Source organism: Chlorocebus sabaeus, chromosome 24 (genome assembly GCF_047675955.1).
Source record: "Chlorocebus sabaeus isolate Y175 chromosome 24, mChlSab1.0.hap1, whole genome shotgun sequence".
In the NCBI taxonomy this organism is placed as follows: Eukaryota; Metazoa; Chordata; class Mammalia; order Primates; family Cercopithecidae; genus Chlorocebus; species Chlorocebus sabaeus.
The window spans coordinates 58,059,365-58,078,451 of record NC_132927.1 but is presented as its reverse complement, the minus strand read 5'-3'; the positions used below and the strand labels follow the sequence as shown (position 1 = coordinate 58,078,451).

Here is a 19,087-nt window from a genome sequence, read left to right as displayed (position 1 = left end):
CATTCAGAATGTATATTTTGAGTGCCTTGAAACTATCTCCAATGTCCAGCATAGCCCATAGCATCTAGACTATATATATGTGTGTGTGTGTACATATATATGAATATATATACTTCCTACCTTCAATGACCTTGAAGTACAGCAAATAATTATTATGTGCTAAAAGATGGAAACACAAAGATACACTATGAAGAGAAGTAGGAGTTGGAGGACCAAGTGGGCACAGAGACGAGATCATGGAGGATCAACTGAGTGCCTCTGGCAAAACATCAAGAGCAAAGAGAAGATGACCCATCATAAGCCAAAGCAATTACATTCCTCTCCCTCTGGCCACACCAAAGAGCACTTAACATGCCATGATGGTCTCAGGTCAAGAGTACACTAAATAGTTGACAGTTATGTGGCCTCTAGCTTTCCAGAAGGTGAGGCATGTCTTACAAATCATACCATAAGCAATCAGAGAACCAAGGCCAGAGCCAACAGAAATCCAACCAAGAGGGAAGAGATAATGGTTTACCTGAGACAAAGATGGGAGGAATTTCCTAATTGTTCCCAGTATGCAGTATTTACCATAGAGATGAATAAGCTGCCAAAAGACCAACATCTCTCAATGTCTTACAAACCCATCTAGGTCTCACTACCCAATGGAACGAAGTAAAATAAACTTAGTAGACTAAGGATTTCTTGGAATTCTCAGTGCCCACTGAATGGTTTTTATGTAGCATTTTCTATAGCTAAATTTTCTCATATACTTTAAGCACTTACCAGAGTGCTTACCTATATTTTGGACATTTTCTAGAACTGCTGAAACAAGAGAAAGCAAGTTGGGATTATGTTGAGGAGGAATAATAGATTTCTTCTCTGCCTGACATTCAAAGCCCTGGTGATTTTAGCAAGGTAAAGTGGTTCAAAATGCCCCACCAGAGTCCTGGCTCTGTAATGCAAGCAGGCAAATTGCAAAATGTTTAGATTGTTAGTCTACTTAGAAAAAAATTTAACTGCATATCTCATTTGATTGTGCTTTGCCTGAAGGTCCATACAGTACAAAGATGAAGGCCTTGGTTTCTAAAAATAAGGAATCTGGCTCTAATAATGGTACTTCCAAGATTAATAGCTTAATGGCTGAGTAATATTGATCTTGATCTTGATCTTTAATCTCCCTAAGCCTCAGTTTCTCCATCTGAAAATTGGGCTTATAAAAATAGCTTATTCATATTGAGTGTTTTCTCTATGCCTGTCACTATCATACTAAACACTAATGCATTTAACCCTCTGCATACCCAATGAGAAAGATACTTATTATTGCTTTCATTTTGCAGATGAAAAAAATCACGTTAATAGAGAGATTAAGAACTTTCCCAGATCACACGGGTAGGAAGTTGTAGGGCTGGGACTGAAGGTCAGGCAGCTGGGATCTACAGCTTTACTTCTAGTCACTATATTGAATTTCTAAAATAATACCACATTTCCATTAAGAAGCTAAGTTGAGCTAATTATATGTATTTGTCTACTGGGACTGCCATAACAAAACACCAGAGACTGCGTGACTTAAGCAACAAAAATATATACTCACACAGTTCTGGAAAGCAAAAGTCTAAGACCAACGTGTCATCAGGGTTGGTTTCTAGTGGGGCCTCTTGTCCTGGCTTATAGAGGACCTCTGTCTTGCCAGGTCCTTGTGTGGTTCTTCTTCTGTGCTCATGCATGGAGAGACAGAGAGAGAGAGATCTCTGGAGTCTCTTTCTCTTTTATTAGGACACCAGCCTTATCAGATTAGGGCCCTATACCTATGACCTCATTCAATCTTTTTTTTTTTTTTTTTTTTTTTTTTTTTGGAGACAAAGTTTTGCTCTGTCGCCCACGGTGGAGTGCAGTGGCGCAATCTCAGCTCCCTACAATCTCTGTCTCCCGGGTTCAAGTGATTCTCCTGCCTCAGCCTCCCTGGTAGCTGGGATTACAGGCACTCACCACCACAGCCGGCTAATTTTTGTATTTTTAGTAGAGGTTTCACCATGTTGACCAGGCTGGTCTTGAACTCCTGACCTCAGATGATCCACCCTCTTTGGCCTCCCAAAGTGCTGGGATTACAGGTATGAGCCACTGCATCCTGCCCCTCATTTAATCTTAGTTACTTGTCTGAAGTCCCTGTCTCTGAAAACAGTCACATTGGAGGCTAGGGCTTCAACATATATATATTTACTGGGGACATAATTCAGTCCATCATACTATGTAAAAAGTTTAGCATAGTAATTGATACACATAATATTTATTCACATATCTTAGAATGTTCAGTATGCTATGACAAAATACCATAAACTGAGTGGCTTACAAACAACAGAAAAATCTCACAGTCATGGAGGCTGGGAAGTCCAAGGTCAAAGTACCGGCAGATTAAGATGTCTAGTGAGACTTATTTCTGGTTCATGAATGGTGCCTTCTTGCTGTGTCCTCACATGGTGAAAGGAACTAGTTAGGTCTCTGGAATCTCTTTTATAAGGGCACTAATTCCATTCATCAGCACTCCACCTTAATGACCTAATTGCTTCCCAAAGGCTCCACCTATTAGTTCCAACACATTCATGATGAGGTCTTAACATATGAATTCGGAAGGGACACAAACCTTAGTATATAGTATCCACTTAACAAATAGTACCTGTTGGTATTTCATGGATTTATGTGGCAAACTCTAGAAATTGTCAAGTTTAGTATAAATATATGGAAATCAGAAATTGGACATTTTGTTTGCTAAAGTCATTTGAACGAATCAATTAATTTCTGTCCACCTCCTTTTCTTAAGCTGCGAATTATGATATACCCATCATCAAACATTTGCGTGATCACATGTTTATAATATTCTTACAAAAATAGTAGAGTGTAAAAAAGAGAACAACTTTTGTAGGAACTAGATTTTTTTGTTTTGTTTTGTTTTATCACAACTACTTATATTTTGTAGGCTCTAGTCGTTCCTGATCTTCAGGCCTACATTTATCTAAAATCCTGATTCATGGAAAATTTAGGCCCTCTTCTTTTATTGGGCTGTCTGAAGTTTGACCAGGTTACATATCTATATCCCAGCACTTCCCTCTGCTGTTCTTCACTTTCAATGGGGAGCGCATTATAAATGCACCTCTTGTGAAGCTTCTTAAATATGCTGCAAGTTCATAATCTGTATAAACCTGATTGCTGCTGTCTTTTCAGAGAGGAAGTCACTGTCCATCATATAGTGCTTTGATTTGAGGTAAGTGGGATCAAAGAGATTGGCTAAGAGTCTACTTTTAATGTAGTTTATTTCTTTTAATCTCTTTCATGTCCCATCTGTTTTATGATTGATTACACTAACTCAGGTCCCAAGTGAAAGTTGGTAATTTTAGATTTTCAGAAAAGAGGGACAAAATATCCCTCTACTTACAAGGATGAATGTATCAGATGGACCTACTACAATGTAGGTTTTCCCTCTTGCTGGCCTTTCTATGCTGAAAGTTGTGTCTTGCCTAAGGTTGACTTCCTAAGGAATTATGTGTAAATGTCAGCTTCCTCTCAATATTGGACACTCATGACATCTTCCTTTATATAAAGATGAACTATACCCTTTTTTTTTTTTTTTTTAAGAGAAGGAATTTTCCAGACAACTTGGGCAAGGTCACCTCAAGTATCTTCTAAGTCTTTTTTTTCTGGTAAAAAGCTAGTCAAAATATTCAAACCATTTTTTTATTTTACGGTTGCATCTATTTCTCCTCCTCCTCAACATATCCTAACATCAAGGACTTCAAAGTATTATGAGAAGCAATATGATGAAGTTGTGAAAATATTTTTGTCAAGAGTTTTTAAAAAGTGAACTAATTTCTATTGTGAGATAGACATGATATTATATTACCTGAATGTGGGAAAGTGAGTTAGGCAACTTTGAAAGCTGTTGTTCTATCTTAAATGGCCACAAAGAACATCCATGTGAGGAGATGAATAAACAAAGTTGAATCCAGCCAGAGCTTTTCTCACTAACCTGTGTATCCTGGGTTAGGGTTGTGTCCACCTGGAAGAAAAGCACATTTTCTGATTCACACAAAGCTACCATTAAGGCTGAGGAGGCTCTGCTCCAACCCTACATGTCCATGGATTTAGATTTTGTTCACCCCACTTTTTAATTGGTAATTAAAAGTATTCTATTCTGCAACTTAATGAGTGTCGTTATGTGTCATGGTCAATGTCCCCTATTCTTCCTGAAATCTGTGAAATCATTAGTGCTATTTAGGAACTCTGATTCTGGGGCATCATTCTAAACTAAATACAGAATGATGATCTCTGTACCTATGACTTGAGGGAGTAAGAACAGTTCACAGCATTGAATGTTGTTGACTCATCAAAAACATTTTTTAATCTGCACACTGAGAAATATTTTCAGATCTGAACTTTGATGTATCATGACATCATGTGTATTTATGATATATTTTTAGCTCTCCCAGCTGAATTTCTTTCCCAATTGTGATCATCTTAAAGCAGCTACTAGGTGAAGAGTCAACACCTGAATTCAAGCGTTGGCTTTACAAATTCTCACTTTTTGACCTTGAATGCAAGTCACTTGAGTTCTCAGGGCATGGCTTCCCTCTGAACAGCAAGAAGAGTGAAGAAAAACTAGCCTCTGACTCCACAGGGACGTTGTGAAAATAAATGAGGTGTGGGTCTAGAGAGTCACTTCAAGCTCTTAGGAATGAAAGAGCTTAAAGAGATATAAGGTTTCTGTAGTTATTCTTTATTTTTTCAGCCTTACAAGTGAGAAAGGTTCCACCTTGGTAAGTTTTGAAGAATACCGCCTCGCTGACAAGCCCCCCGAGATCTGTGGCTTTGCCTCTTCTACATTCACAAAGTCTATTGTAATTCTGATTATTGACTCAGTGAAATTTTAAAAACTCTGCCATATCCTTTGACAACAAAGAAGAGTGATCACACTCTATGTGGGACAAATTATCTGCCACCAGTTGGACATCACACTATACAGGCTCCTACACTGGCTGTTAAAAAAAAATCTAATAAGACAAAGAAAATGTTACATTGCAGAAAAGATCAAGTTGCTAGGATAGACTTCCCAGTCGGAATATTGATCTGAAAGAGTCTAGAAGTTCATAGGGAATAAACTTCCAGCACTTTCTTTAGGAGAACTAAAACTACATTTTGCCAATGTCAGAGACACACTCTTCTAATGCCATGGTAGTTGTAAAAGAGAATCACGAATAACCAGCTAAAACTCCTGATCTTCTCTCTGCCCCCAGATGCAGATTCTCTGACAGGTGATATAGATAAGTACTGTATAACCTGTCACTTTGTCTTCCTTAAGAGGGCAGCATAATCCATGGAGCTCACATAAACTCTTCCGTGGCTTCGATCCCATTCTGACATTCAGGAGAAAAGTTGACAGTCATAGATTAAAGGAAAACACTATAGTGAAGAGATACTTACAATAGGTAGCTCTGACTAAAGATGCGTTTTGGCAAGAATTAGCTGGAAAGACATATTGGCATGCTGGCATAGTTATCAAACTAACATCTGGTGGATCAAACTAACATCTTTGCCTCAGGTTGACTTACATGCTTTGATTGTCTTCATTCATTCATTCCATAAATATTCATTGAGCACTGTAATGGAAATTGCTGGTAGTATCCCCAAATCTATTCTCACCTCCTGTATTACTCAGGGGTCTCCAGAGAGAGAGAGAACCAATAGGATATATATAGATAAATACAAATATATGAGAGGGGATTTATTAGGAGAATTGGCTCATGTGATTGTGGAGGCTGAGAAGTCCCACGACAGGCCATCTGCAAGCTGCAAACCCTGGGATGCTGATGGCATGGCTCAGTCCAAGTCCAAAAGCCTCAGAACCAGGAAAGTCAATGGTGTATTTCTCAGTCCAAGGCCAAAGGTCTGAGAATCCTGGAGGGGCCCTCTTGTTAAGCACTGGAACCAAAGGCTGGGGATCCTGGAGTTATTGTCCTAGAATGGGAGAGGAAGAAGTTTTCCCAGCCCCAGAAGCAAAATCAACATATTCACTTTTTCTGTTTTTGTTTTCTCCCAGCCCCCAGTAGATTGGATGGTTCACGCCCACATTGAGGGCAGATCTTCTCCACCTAATCCTTCAGACTCGTATCTAATCTCCTCTGATAACACCCCACAGACATACCCCACAATCATGCTTTACCAAGTTGCTAGGTAATCCTGAATTCAGTCAAGTTGACACCTAAAATGAACTATCACACTTTATTCCTGAGCAGGTAGCTGTCCAACTAGGACCTACATTTTCCAGTTGATCTTACAGGTATGTGACTTAAGTATGCACTAATGGCAACTGAGTGGAAACAGTGGGGGCAATTTCAGCATCACTTACCTTAAAGAAAATGCTTGACCTGGATTTCTGCTCACTCTTGCCTACTTACTGAAAATGGCAAAGTCAAGCCTACCTACCAGCCATAAACTATTATGTGAGAGGAAAATAAATATCTGTGTTTTAGAGTCCCTTTGTTACATTAGCATAGCCTGCATCTTTACAAATAGGCGTGCCTTCTTGGTACTAGATTCTGTGCAATATGATGACAATTCACTTAGCAAAACACACATGGTGCATGTCTCCATGGAAAGTATAATCTATTGTCTACCATAGTCTTCTGTCTGGCAACAAAACCTATGAGACAAGTGCAGCCATACTCATCAATCAAAATAAACCAAGACAGGGAACAAGAGTAAAAGAGTGGGTAAGAACCTGGACTTCAGTGCCATGCAGGTGTAAATTCAAGCTCTTGCAACATCTTTTACTAACCACCCCTTTGGGCAAATCTTTGAACTTGTATAAACCTCATTTTCATTCTTGTTAATTGGAGATAATAGAACTAATAATATGTACGTAATAAGGTTGTGATGATGATCTAAAGAATTAGGTATGCAAATTGCTTAACCTGGGGCTTGAGTTTACCAAATGTGATTATCAGAGTTCAATTTTTCCACTACTCTTGTTTTTTCTAAATTCCATCAGGAGGGGCTTAAAGAAAAGATGGAAACATCATTATCTCATTCAAGCCATACTATATGAGGCAGGTGTCATCATTCCCATTTTGCAGATGAGAAAACTGAATCTTAGAGGGGACACTACTTAGTAAGTGGCTGAGCCAGAATTTATTTTCAGGTGTCTAATTCCAAAGCTCATACTACTACACCAGATGTATGAAAATCAGGCCTAGAAATCACTGCTCAGCTATTAGTCCAATAAGGGTAATTTAATTCTTCAAGGTTACATCACAATTGTCAGTTTCTTTCCACTGCCTACCATACAAGTAAAACCTTCTGAGAGTAAAGTTTCCAGGTCTGGACCCCAGTGCATAAGTTAGTACCCTCTTCTGTGTTCCTAGGGCACTTTGTATCTCTGTTATCATTTAGTCACTATCTTATAATTGCCACTATCTTATAATTCTTTTTACTCATCTGACATCCTCCACTGGAGTGTGAGCACCTGAAATTTGGATTTCTTAAATATCTATGTCTCAGGACTTAGCATGATGCCTGGTATGTATTAGGCATTCTATGAATAACTGTCGTAAAGAATTGCCATATGAATAAGTGAATAGACATTAAAAACTAGAGTGTCAGTAACCTACCTATTAAGGTGGCTATTTGTTTGATGCAAAGGAAGTGGAGGCATTCAGTTCTGAAAACAAATGATTGGCAATAAAATATTTAATAAAAGTCATCAAGCATAAGAAATTAGTACATAGTAGCCCCTTGGTGGAAATAAATGTTTTCAAAAAGTCATATGCTGATTGCTTTGACCTCAAAGACAAAATGAAATGTTATGCATCATCTGTAAGGGTCCAGGTAACAAAAGCATTTTTAACCTCAATGGGAACTGAAATATTGTACAATTGTGTTAGAACAATTGTAGCAAACAATATACTTGAAACAGCAAAGAGAAACATACAACAAAAATCAAGATTCTGTTCTTCTGTGAGAGTAGATTTAATTAGAGAAAGATAAGGAAGCAAATGTTGACTTTCAAAGACCCTGAATGCATTTACTGTGCATTTTCACTGGGTTTAGAAGTTCAAGGCACCGGTTCTTTATTCTCCCTAATTCCACATCAAAGCTTCCAGCTTTCACTCTCTTTACTATAGAGATATTGCCAGCAACACTCTATATAGAATAGTCTGGATTAGCCCCCTTTATTTCACAAGTGGAACAAAGAGAGGGAGAAAAATATTTCTAAGATAACTGGAAAAGAACGGGAAACAAAAATAAACCTGTGATTTGTCTAAAGAAAGTTAAAGGAGGAGTGAGTAAACTGGCCAGAAAGATAGTGCCTGGTGTGAAGCTTACTGACCTACAATGAGGGAAATGTTAAGGAAACAAAGAGATGAGCAAAAGCTTCATATACTTAAAAAAAAAAAAAAAAAAAAAAGTATAGAAACAGGTAGCATGAAATACAATGACTCACAGTATTCTTCCATACTGGCTGACCAATAATATCATCAGCCCAAGGAATTTTGTTTGTTATTGAGAACAAACAGGAGGAGCAGATACCTTGTTGTAGGGGAGGAAAGGAGATGTGATAGAGAATTTTTCATTTACATAAATAGGTTAATTACAACTTGATTTATTTTGAAATTCACAGAAGCTGAACTGATGTCTGTGGAGACAAGAACACGAAGGAATAATGTAATATGGAACTCCCTAACATGATATACATACAAAGACTATGAGGCAGAGAAATCAATGTGGAAAATGCAAAACTAAGGGAGAAAGCATTTTGAACCACTCATCTAAGAATTTTTTCCATATTAAAAACACAAGAATTCCAGAAAAATCTTCCAAGTTATGTTCATAGGCTTATCAGAATAAAGGTCAGGCTTACCAGTTAAATAAGTGAGAAAGGAGAATTTTTTCTGTATCTTAAAAAATGTTCAGATTCTCCCATCTTTCTCCACACACCTCATGAGCATCACCATAAAAACTGCCATCAGGACCAAAGACAGCAGCTCTCAGTTTCACGTAGGTGTCAGTCACCAAACTACTGCTCCACAAAATAAGAGAGGATACAAACAAATGGAAAAACATTCAATGCTCATGGATAGGAAGAATCAATATTGTGAAAATAGCCATACTGCCCAAAGTAATGTATAGATTCAATGCTATTTCCATCAAGCTACCATTGACTTTCTTCATAGAATTAGAAAAACTTTAAATTTCATATGGAACCAAAGACAGCCCATATAGCCAAGACAATCCTAAGCAAAAACAATAAACCTGGAGGCATCACGCTACCTGACTTCAAACTATACTACAAGGCTACAGGAACCAAAACAGCATGGTACTGGTACCCAAACTGATATATAGACCAACGGAACAGAACAGAGGCCTCGGAAATAACACCACACATCTACAACCATCTGATCTTTGACAAACGTGACAAACACAAGCAATGGGAAAATAACACCCTATTTAATAAATGGTGTTGGGAAAACTGGCTAACCACATGCAGAAAATTGAAACTGGACCCTTTCCTTACACCTTATACAAAAATTAACTTGAGATGGATTAAAGATTTAGATATAAGACCTAAAAGCATAAAAATCCTTTGTATCCCAAGTGCTCAGCACACAGTCCCTAACACTAAACATTTGTTGAACTAATTAGATAGTAGGAAAGACAATTAAAGCATCATGGTGAAAAAGAAGCAGCATCTCCACTGTCTACCCAACAGTCATCTATATCTGTTTCTCACTTCTGCATCTTATGGAGTCATAAAATTAAAAGTTTTGGGAACCCTGTATGAGAGTAAGATAGGAAGATAAAATAGAAAAGTGTGATCACAAAGTGTAATCACTTTATCTTACTGGTGCTTAACAGTTAGAATTAATATCTTGTTTTATGCTAATTGTGATGTTTTCCATTTTATATGTGTACATAATTTATGTTTAGCTGTTTCTCAGATTATTGTACCAGTCTCTTAGCCAAGGCTTCTGGTCTCACTGCTTCATCATTACACCTCCTCCTAATTCGTTCTTCGCATTACAGTTTGTTATATTTCAAAAACGCAAATTCTATTATGTTACTTGAATGAATGAAACTCTTTATTGGTTATCAATTCGTCTCAGATAGATACAGTGCAAGCTCCTTGGCAGAGCACCTGAGATTCTCGTGAAATCATTTGTGAAATAAAAAATGCCGAAACAAAAAATTTAAAGAAAAAGTGCCAAAACAAAAAATCTAGAGAAAATCTAGCCCTTGATAATAACATGTTGCCATTTTTAACAATAGTTTGACACCATTATATCAGCTTATGAAACATTTTTTCAAACACATGACCAATGGCTCCATACTCCATCTGTCACCTTCACCAAAGTATAACTGAAGTTTATCCTTAATTTTTTTCATAAAGAGGATTATTTTACCTGAATTGCTACTAGATACAAATTTAGTGAAAATGTGTCCATAAGTTAGTGCACTCATATTCAATTCAGGCATTGTCTCTTCTACAAGGCCAGGCAGTTGAAGTCTGGGTTATGTATCCCTCCTCTTCATATCATAGGGCCCTGCAACTATTTATAATAATATATTTATCTCATTATATCAAATCATTATTTTAGGGGTCTGCCCCTAGTCCTATGAGCAACTTAAGGACAAGCACAAAGAACTTTATTTTCAATCATTCTCTATGTTCTCAAAATGTGCTGCTTGATGGGAGATATAACTATGATTAAGACATTATTCCTTACCTCAAAAAGTTTAAACTTAAATTGTGAGAGAGAAAAGAAGAAATTTATAATACTGTATCATGAGAGAGTAGGCTCTGATGTTAGTTCTGCTGTTTCTATAACACTGGGACAATTAATTAGATGCAGCTGAAAATGCAATGACAGTGATGATACCTACTTCAAAGAATTGTTTTAACGATTACATGATGATGATGATGAAAAGTTGTTCTTGCCTATAGTAAGTGCTAAATAAATATGACGATCTGCACAAAGCTATAATAAAATACTGGTGCTGTGTGCACAAACACTGACAAAACAAATAAGGAGAGGCGCATAGATTTATTATATTTTAATCTAAGACTTAACTAACTGAGAAAGATATAAAGGTATGATACATGTTCCAGTGAATTGTAAAATAAATCATTTTATTTACCAAGAGACGGTACTTGATTAAGCCAATGTGAGCTGAAGCAACGTAGGAAGAAAGTAATGGAAGACTTCCCAAAGGAAATGGTATCCCGGTTGAGACAGGAAAGACGAGTAAGCATTAACTACGCAAAGAGGGGCAGAAGGCAGCCCATGTTGGGGTAATACCTTTTTCAAATCTCAAAATCTAGAGATAAGAAACCACGTGATGCCTTCAGGTAATTGCAAGTATTTCTGTTTAACTGTGACATCAAATCAGAGGGATGCTGAGTGCGGCCCAAGGTGAGGATGGAGGGCAAGCCAAAGCCCTCTCATAAGAATCTCAGGTACTCTGCCAAGGAGCTGGCATTGTATCCTGAGACCAATTGATAACCGCTAAAGAGTTTTATTCATGCAAGTAATATAACAGAATTTGCATTTTTGAAATATAACAAACTGTAATGCAAAGAACAAGTTAGGAGGAGGTGTAACAATGAAGAGGTGAGACCAGAAGCAAGACCCTTGGCAAAGAGAGTGGTACAATAATCTGATAAACAGCTAACAGTGGCCTATATACTTTGTATCCCAAGTGCTCAGCACACAGTCTCTGACACTAAACATCTGTTGAACTAATTAAATAGTAGGAAAAAGAATTAACATACCATAGTGAAAAAGAAGCAACATCTCTGCTGTCTACCCAACAGTCATCTAAATCTGTTTCTCACTTCTGCATCTTATGGAGTCATAAAATTAAAAGTTTTGGGAACCCTTTATGAGAGTAAGGTAGGGAGATAAAATAAGAAAAGTGTGATCACAAAGTGTAATCACTTTATATTACTGGTGCTTAACAGTTAGAATTAACATCCTCTTTTATGCTAATTGTGATGTTTTCCATTTTATATGAGTGCATAATTTATGTTTCTTGGGACATGATTTGACTTACAATCTGTCCAAATTCAGGAGATGGCACAAGATACTAGTGGGTATAAATCTATTTATACTAATGCAAACACATATGCATATTTCAATCTCCATATTTGTATATCACACCTAATTTAAAAAGAAAAGCCTGCAATATTTTTAAAAACATATTGGTTACTTAAATCTTCTGTCTCTTTCATAGCATGTATTTCTGGCTCCATAAAAATCTTTTTTTCTTTTACAGTTCAGTTTGTTCAGATTAGTTATTGATATGGGATTCTCAATGGTCATAACCACAGCCAAATACAACTACATAGGCCATCCCCTACTTGTCCAATATATTACAATTCCAAAAGACTTTCAAAGGGCCCTCTGGCTTCTAGTGGCTTTTCTGTGTGTCTAATTTCCTCCTGACCCCCCATTTATTGGCAACCATGTTGGAACAGGTGTGAGCAGACACAGGCAGGTCCTTGGAGCCCACAGTTCAGTGCTGGCACAAGATAATGGTTATCTTCCTGGAGGAGATGACTCTGACAATGTTTTCCAGGATGCCAATTTCCAATTAGTGTCATCTTTTGCTCCATATCCTAGGGCAAAAGTCTATTTTATAGTGAGTAGACTCAGGGTGTTCTGAGAGATGGGCAAGAATGCCAGAAATGAGATGCATGTCAGCTTTTTCCTTGTTGTCAAGGATGACTGGTCTGTCAACCAGAGACACAGTCCCCTCTGTCCAGTGTAAGGTCAGTCTCTTACTCATGAACAGGGATGCTAATTTATTTTCTAACAATGAAGCCAAATGTGCTTCCAGATGTTGAGCTATGAAGCAATTGTGATTGCTGCAAGCACATGGTAAAAAAAAGAAAATTCCACAATTAAGACTCACAAATTGTCTTCGGGAGACCATTTGCATTTGAGGAGTGTGCTGATGTTTTTAGCAAAGCAAAACATTTTGTCAACTGAACTCATAAGGGTTTTTAACAGACAACCTATTGTTACAAAAACAATTTTTTTTTTTTTTTTTTGGGGGGGACGGAGTCTCACTCTGTCACCCAGGCCGGAGTGCAGTGGCACGATCTCGGCTCACTGAGACCTCCGCCTCCCAGGTTCAAGCGATTCCCCTGCCTCCAGCTCCTGAGTACCTGGGACTACTGGCACACACCACCACACCTGGCTAGTTTTGTGTTTTTTAGTAGAGACGGGGTTTCACCATATTGGCCGGCTGGTCTCAAACTCCTGACCTTGTGATCCGCCCGCCTCAGCCCAAAAATTCTTATAATAAATTTCCTAAAGACCATAGATTTATCCATAGCTAGTATGTAAGGAAAAAGAAACAGGGGAGGGTCAATTTCAGAAGACTATGTTCATACTATACCATAACACTGTTGGTGGGGTCAATTCAACAGCAAATAGATGAAAAAATTCTTGCATCAAGTAAGTCGGTTTTTGTTTTGTTACTGTTGTTGATTTTGGTTTTTGCTTTTCCCACATGAACAAGGTAAGCAATTGTCAAAATTATTACCCTGTGTAGGCAGAGGGCCTTTGAAAAGTCCTCTGTTTAAAATTGCTGACATTCTTGGGCACGTGCCTGACACACATGAGTTCAGTGGAAGAACCTAATCCAGAGACAAGCAATTCCTACTCCATTCCCTTACATGGCCCTGGCCAATGTACACAGAAGACTCCTTTCCAGTCCAGGCCACTGGCCAGCTTTGGCTTACTCTTCCATGTCCTATATCTGACCTGAAGACACTTTATATACTTATTCATCATTAGCCCTTGTGGAACACTCGTGTATAATTTTGTACTCACATTATGGTCCTATAACCCATCAGCTGTGAATCAGAAACACATTTCACCATTCTCTCCAATCCCTGCTGCACCAGTAAGCAGTCAGACCACCATCCAGATTTGTCTTCTCCAGTGAAAGGAAAAAAAAAGTGGATATTAATAGCCAATTCTTGTGCAAAAATCAAATTTTAGATACAGAGTTGCTTCCATTGTTGAAATATTTGGCAACCCTCCTCCTTCAAAAGTCCCACCTAAAATCTCATCTGAATTCTACACTCTTTCAGCAAAAAATAAAGCTGAGATATGTGAACAAGAGTTTTGTGAGTGAGGCAGTGTGGGGTCGCAGCAGCAGCACAGGCTTTGAAACTAGGTGAGCTTGATTCTCAATGCCACCCTTTCATTATGCACTTGACTGCTATGAGGGCTTACGTAGGTTACTTGAGCACCTCCTGCCTCAGTCTCCTCATTTTTACAAATGAGGATTAAATGAGAGAAGGCATATTGAGACATTAAGCAGGGACTTTAGAATATAGAATCACTCTTTTTTTCTTTTTAAATTTTTGATGAGAAAGCAGCGATAGTAGTTTTATTCAAATACAATCATGCATGACTTAGTGACTGATGGGGATAAATTCTGAGAAGTGTCATTAGGTGATTTCATCGTTGTGCAAACATCATAGTGTGTACTTACACAATCCCAAATTGGATAGCCTACTACATATCTAGGCTATAAGGTCTAGCCTATTTCTCCTAGGCTACAAACCTGTATAGCATGATACTTTACTGAATGCTGTAGGCAATTGTAACAAAATGGTATGTATTTGTGTATCTAAATCTATCTAAACATAGAAAAAGTACAGTAAAAATATGGTAAAAAAGATTAAAAATGGAATGCCTGTCTAGGGCATTTACCATGAAGGAAGCTTATAAAACTAGAAGCTGCTCTGGGTGAGTCAGTGAGTTAGTGGTGAGTGAATGTGAAGGCCTAGGACATTACTGTACACTTTTGTGTGACTGGCAGCACAGTAGGTTTGTGCACAGCAGCGTCACCACAAACACTGACTGATGTGTTGCACTACAACGTTAAGATGGGCTACAACACCACCAAGTGATAGGAATTTTTCAGCTCCCTTACAATCACACAGGTCCACCATTGAATATGCGGTCTGTCATTGACCCAAGCATTATTATGTGGCTTATGACGGTATAAGCAGAATGTAACAGATTATGTTTTCCAAAAACGGCCATGGCAATATTTCCAGTCTCATTTGTTCTTCCAGCACCTTGCCAACCCACATCAAGAAGGAAGTCTGTTTCCTTTTCTGCTGATCTGGGCAGATCTCTGTGACTTCCTGGAAAATACTATGTGGTAGGAAGGACTCTGCATGACTTTCAAGACTACCTCATAAAAAGTAATATAACTTTCTCCTAACTTTCTTTACCTAGATGCTTCTTCTGGGAACCCAGCCACCATGTTGTAAGGACGCTCAGAACACATAAAAACGCGACATTTAGATATACCAGCCAATAGGAACACTGGCTAAAACCCAGCTAAGGTTTCAGCTAGCAGCAAGCATGAACCACCAAGTGTAAGAGTGAACAAGCCTTCAGATAATACAAGCTTCCAGGCTTCAAGCTGTCTTAGCTAATGCTGACTGGAGTAGGGACGACTGTCCTCACAGGTTCCTGCCCAAATTGCAGATTTGTAGGCAAAGTATGTGCTGTTAATGTTTTAAGCCACAAAATTTTGGGGTGGTTTGTTACATAATAGAAAAGCAGAACATAGAATCTCAGAAATTAAATGCAACCCTACCAAGTTTAGAATCAAAACAGGTTTTCAAAGGATGTCATCTGAGATTTTCAAAATATAAAGCTGAAATGTGTCCTCAAAAACTTTACAATCCATCTTTTATATTTTGTAAAAACCTGAGGAACAGAGATGTTCTGTGACTCACTTGCGATCCTAGAAGTAGTTAGGAGTATGGTCTGAACCAAGTCCAGGTCAATACTGCCCTTTCCACAATATGACTATGAATACCACACAAGTTTGCTGGGGTCAAAGTGCGAGGGGTCAGTTTAGCACAACTATTCTGCAAGTCTACCAGAGTTCAGTACAATCTTTCCATGCTCCTCTCTGCTTATTTCTTTCTTCCTGCTTAACAGAGAGCCTGATCTGAACTTTGTTGATTTAGTGTGTAAGGTTGGGAGGCTGGATGGGATCCAACAAGCTCAACTGAGCTAACAAGAATTAAAAAAAAAAAAAAAGAAAAAGTGTCAAACCATGAAATCAGCAGATGTGACTCGAAGCAAAGGAAAGAGAGGGCAAATATGCTGAGTGTAAAGCTTCTGTTTTTCTACAGTCACTTTTCTGAGTATAAATGCCTGAAAATTCTCTAACATCGATCAGATGGTTTGGCAGAAGCCTGTTTTTGGCAGGCAGAGAGTTCCACACGATGGTTTTATCTTGTTAGGAGCTAATCTATTATGATAGACTAACATACACAGATAGCCCATCAATTAGAAAATGTTATATCACATAATTGATTGCAGACTCTTCAGTCATTGAAGTGGCACTAGGAAAGAGTGTTGACATGAATATGTGTCTTTCTTCATTGCTGCTAGTCGTACAAACTATTTAAATTGGCCCACAAAAACTTTGCTTTTTGATGCAGAAGTCTTCTTCCAATCTCATTCTCAAAGAATTAATATATATGTGAATGTGAGAAGAACACCAGTCTAAAAATTTGCAGGAAATAATAAGGAGAAAATTGGAGCAGGAAGGAAAAAGCAGAAAGGCAAAAAGGAAGAGAGCAAAAGAAAGAACCAGAGAATTAGGCCTACTACATTCATCACATTTGTGGTTCAGTGCTTTTCTCCCATTCCAAAAGGTACATCTCAATTAGAGAATGAGGCTCCAGGTTCTGTTAATCAAAGTGTTCACCACTTTTTCCTGGAGTTTTAACTCAATACCTCGTACCAGTTCAAAGATCTTTTCTCTCTCTTCTCCCTAAATGCTTAATATTTGTGATTAAATCAGGGGTCAGCAACTTCCGAAAGTTTTATGAAATTTTTCATTCTCAGTGAGGTTCTTCTTTGTCTACCAGCTGGTGGGGACACCTGATTTTAAAGGTACAACAGATAGGACCATGAATTCTATTATTTCAATGAAGTTGAGAATTTGTTCCGTGGAAACTTTCCATAAGGATCCGCTTTAGAAAGTGCTTACTGAGAACACAGTTTAGGTTTTTCATGGTTTTACTTCCTTCATTTTGAAACATTTGTAGCATTTCTAAGATTTTGTTGAACACAAAGTGGTGGGAATAACTTTTGTGAACCTCCTGTCTTTAGCCATTAACTGCGGACAGCAAAACGGCTTCTTCTACTGGAGCAAATTCAGCTTCAATAAGAAAGTTGGACTTCTTTCTCATTTAGCCACAAGGCACTGATTTTCTTGTTCTAGCAATGAAAAGATGAGAAAAGATAAAAGTCAAAACAGCATGTCTCTTATGTGGTTTGGTGCTGATCTTTTGAGCTACAAAAATCCTAGAGAGAAACTTAAAGGAGAAATAACAGAAAGAAAAGGGTAAAATAATGGGGTTTTAAAAATTACAGAAGAGAGAGAAGCTGTTAAATCATTTTCATTATTTTTCAGCCTGTGCTCTGCTAGAAAGTAATTAAATGGTTATCTAATAACGTGAATTATTTTCTATTTTAAAACAGAATAAAATATGAATGTTGGCTAATGTTATGGGGCAGCTGCAATTGCCCTACAGGTGATAAAATGCATCTGAGGAAAGACCCAGAAGTAGCAGCATTGTTGGTATTTGACACTCAAACACAAAAGAAAATGGATTGAGAATGAGCATGGCACCAGGAAATGAAAATGGCAAGTTGAAACATGAAAGATAAGGAGTGAGGAAGCATAGAGAGACTGGACTTTATGTTTAGCTCTGTCTGAATTCATAGTGTGGCTTCATACAGTGCTCTGAAAGAAAAACAAATTGGAAAAGCTTTGAAAACATCGCCATACATACCTCAGTGGTCTGATGGCTTTCCAACTCAGGCAAGCTGGGTGCTAATGGCTCATTGTAGCATGCAAGATGCATGTACATTCTCACAATTCATAGCCAGTTACTCTGTACTTGTCTATGGATGGTGAACTTCCATCACATTTAATCACCAGTTTTGTCAACCCTGGGTGGTTACATTCCCAGATGTTGACTAATTGTAAGGATTAATGTTCTTCCAGATGTGTTAAGTTTCCACACATCTCTGTCAACTCCAAGATAGTATGTGAGTGCTTTTCTAAATCAATGGCCACTGATGGATCTCTCATAGACGTCTCTGTGGCAGAAGTGCCCCCTCTTCTAGAGAAATCAAATTGAACAGTAGCTTCTATAAACATTAGAACATGCTAACCACCACTCCCTCAACAATGTAACCAGTTGATTTTAGAAAATGAAAAACAGATGCAAATTACCAAAGGGTAGTAACCTGGTCCCATCATTTTTATATCTTGTATAAAGAATAACTTGGTGAAACTATAAAATTAAAAATGATCAGGCCCCAGGCTTAACTCAAAATTAATTAATGTTGCCATCAGAGATAGTCATAGTGAATAGAATATAATAAGCATCTCAAACTGTGTGGAAGTAGGCTAGACCTAGACATTTCATAAAATACTGATCATGTTCTATTTAATAATCAATTTTTATTTCTACAAACCTTTGAATTTCTTGATGCCAAGTGAAAGTGCCAAGTACCTCAATAGATGAGTCTTGCAGAGTCTGAAACCAGACAAGAAGTTTGACAACTTTCAGCTAAGCATCCAAGCTTCCATTTGTTAAAACTTAGTTAAAACTGCGGGCTTTTGCAAACCCTTAATTTTTGATAAATATAACAATGTCTACACCAAGACAACATAAATATTCTAATAAAGCCGAACTAGAAATTATCCCAAAGCAAGCTATCAAGAGTTGGAGTTTGTTTTCCCCGATGCAGAAAGCATCTATCTTTTTTCTCTGCAGTAGAGTCTTCATTTCAACCAATGATGAAAATGAAGACAGTGGAAGGTTATTTGGTGATTACAGTTACAGATTGTTCATATGGACCCAAAGGTTTATACTACAGCCAGTTCTCCACTTTGAAAAATGAACTACATTTATTCTGTGATGCAAAACTTCTGGTTGGACAATGAACACCTCAATTAATTATTAAACCTTCTCTAACATTCTGGATATCTG

General features: G+C 37.8%; 1 long non-coding RNA gene across 1 annotated transcript; it reads left to right on the top strand.

Annotated features, from left to right (window-relative positions):
* The first annotated feature begins 321 nt into the window (after positions 1-321).
* LOC140710047 (uncharacterized) lies at positions 322-8,895 on the top strand. Its single transcript, XR_012090910.1, has 3 exons — positions 322-422; positions 3,199-3,238; positions 8,648-8,895. It is a non-coding gene; the product is annotated as an uncharacterized lncRNA (long non-coding RNA).
* Positions 8,896-19,087: the final 10,192 nt, after the last annotated feature.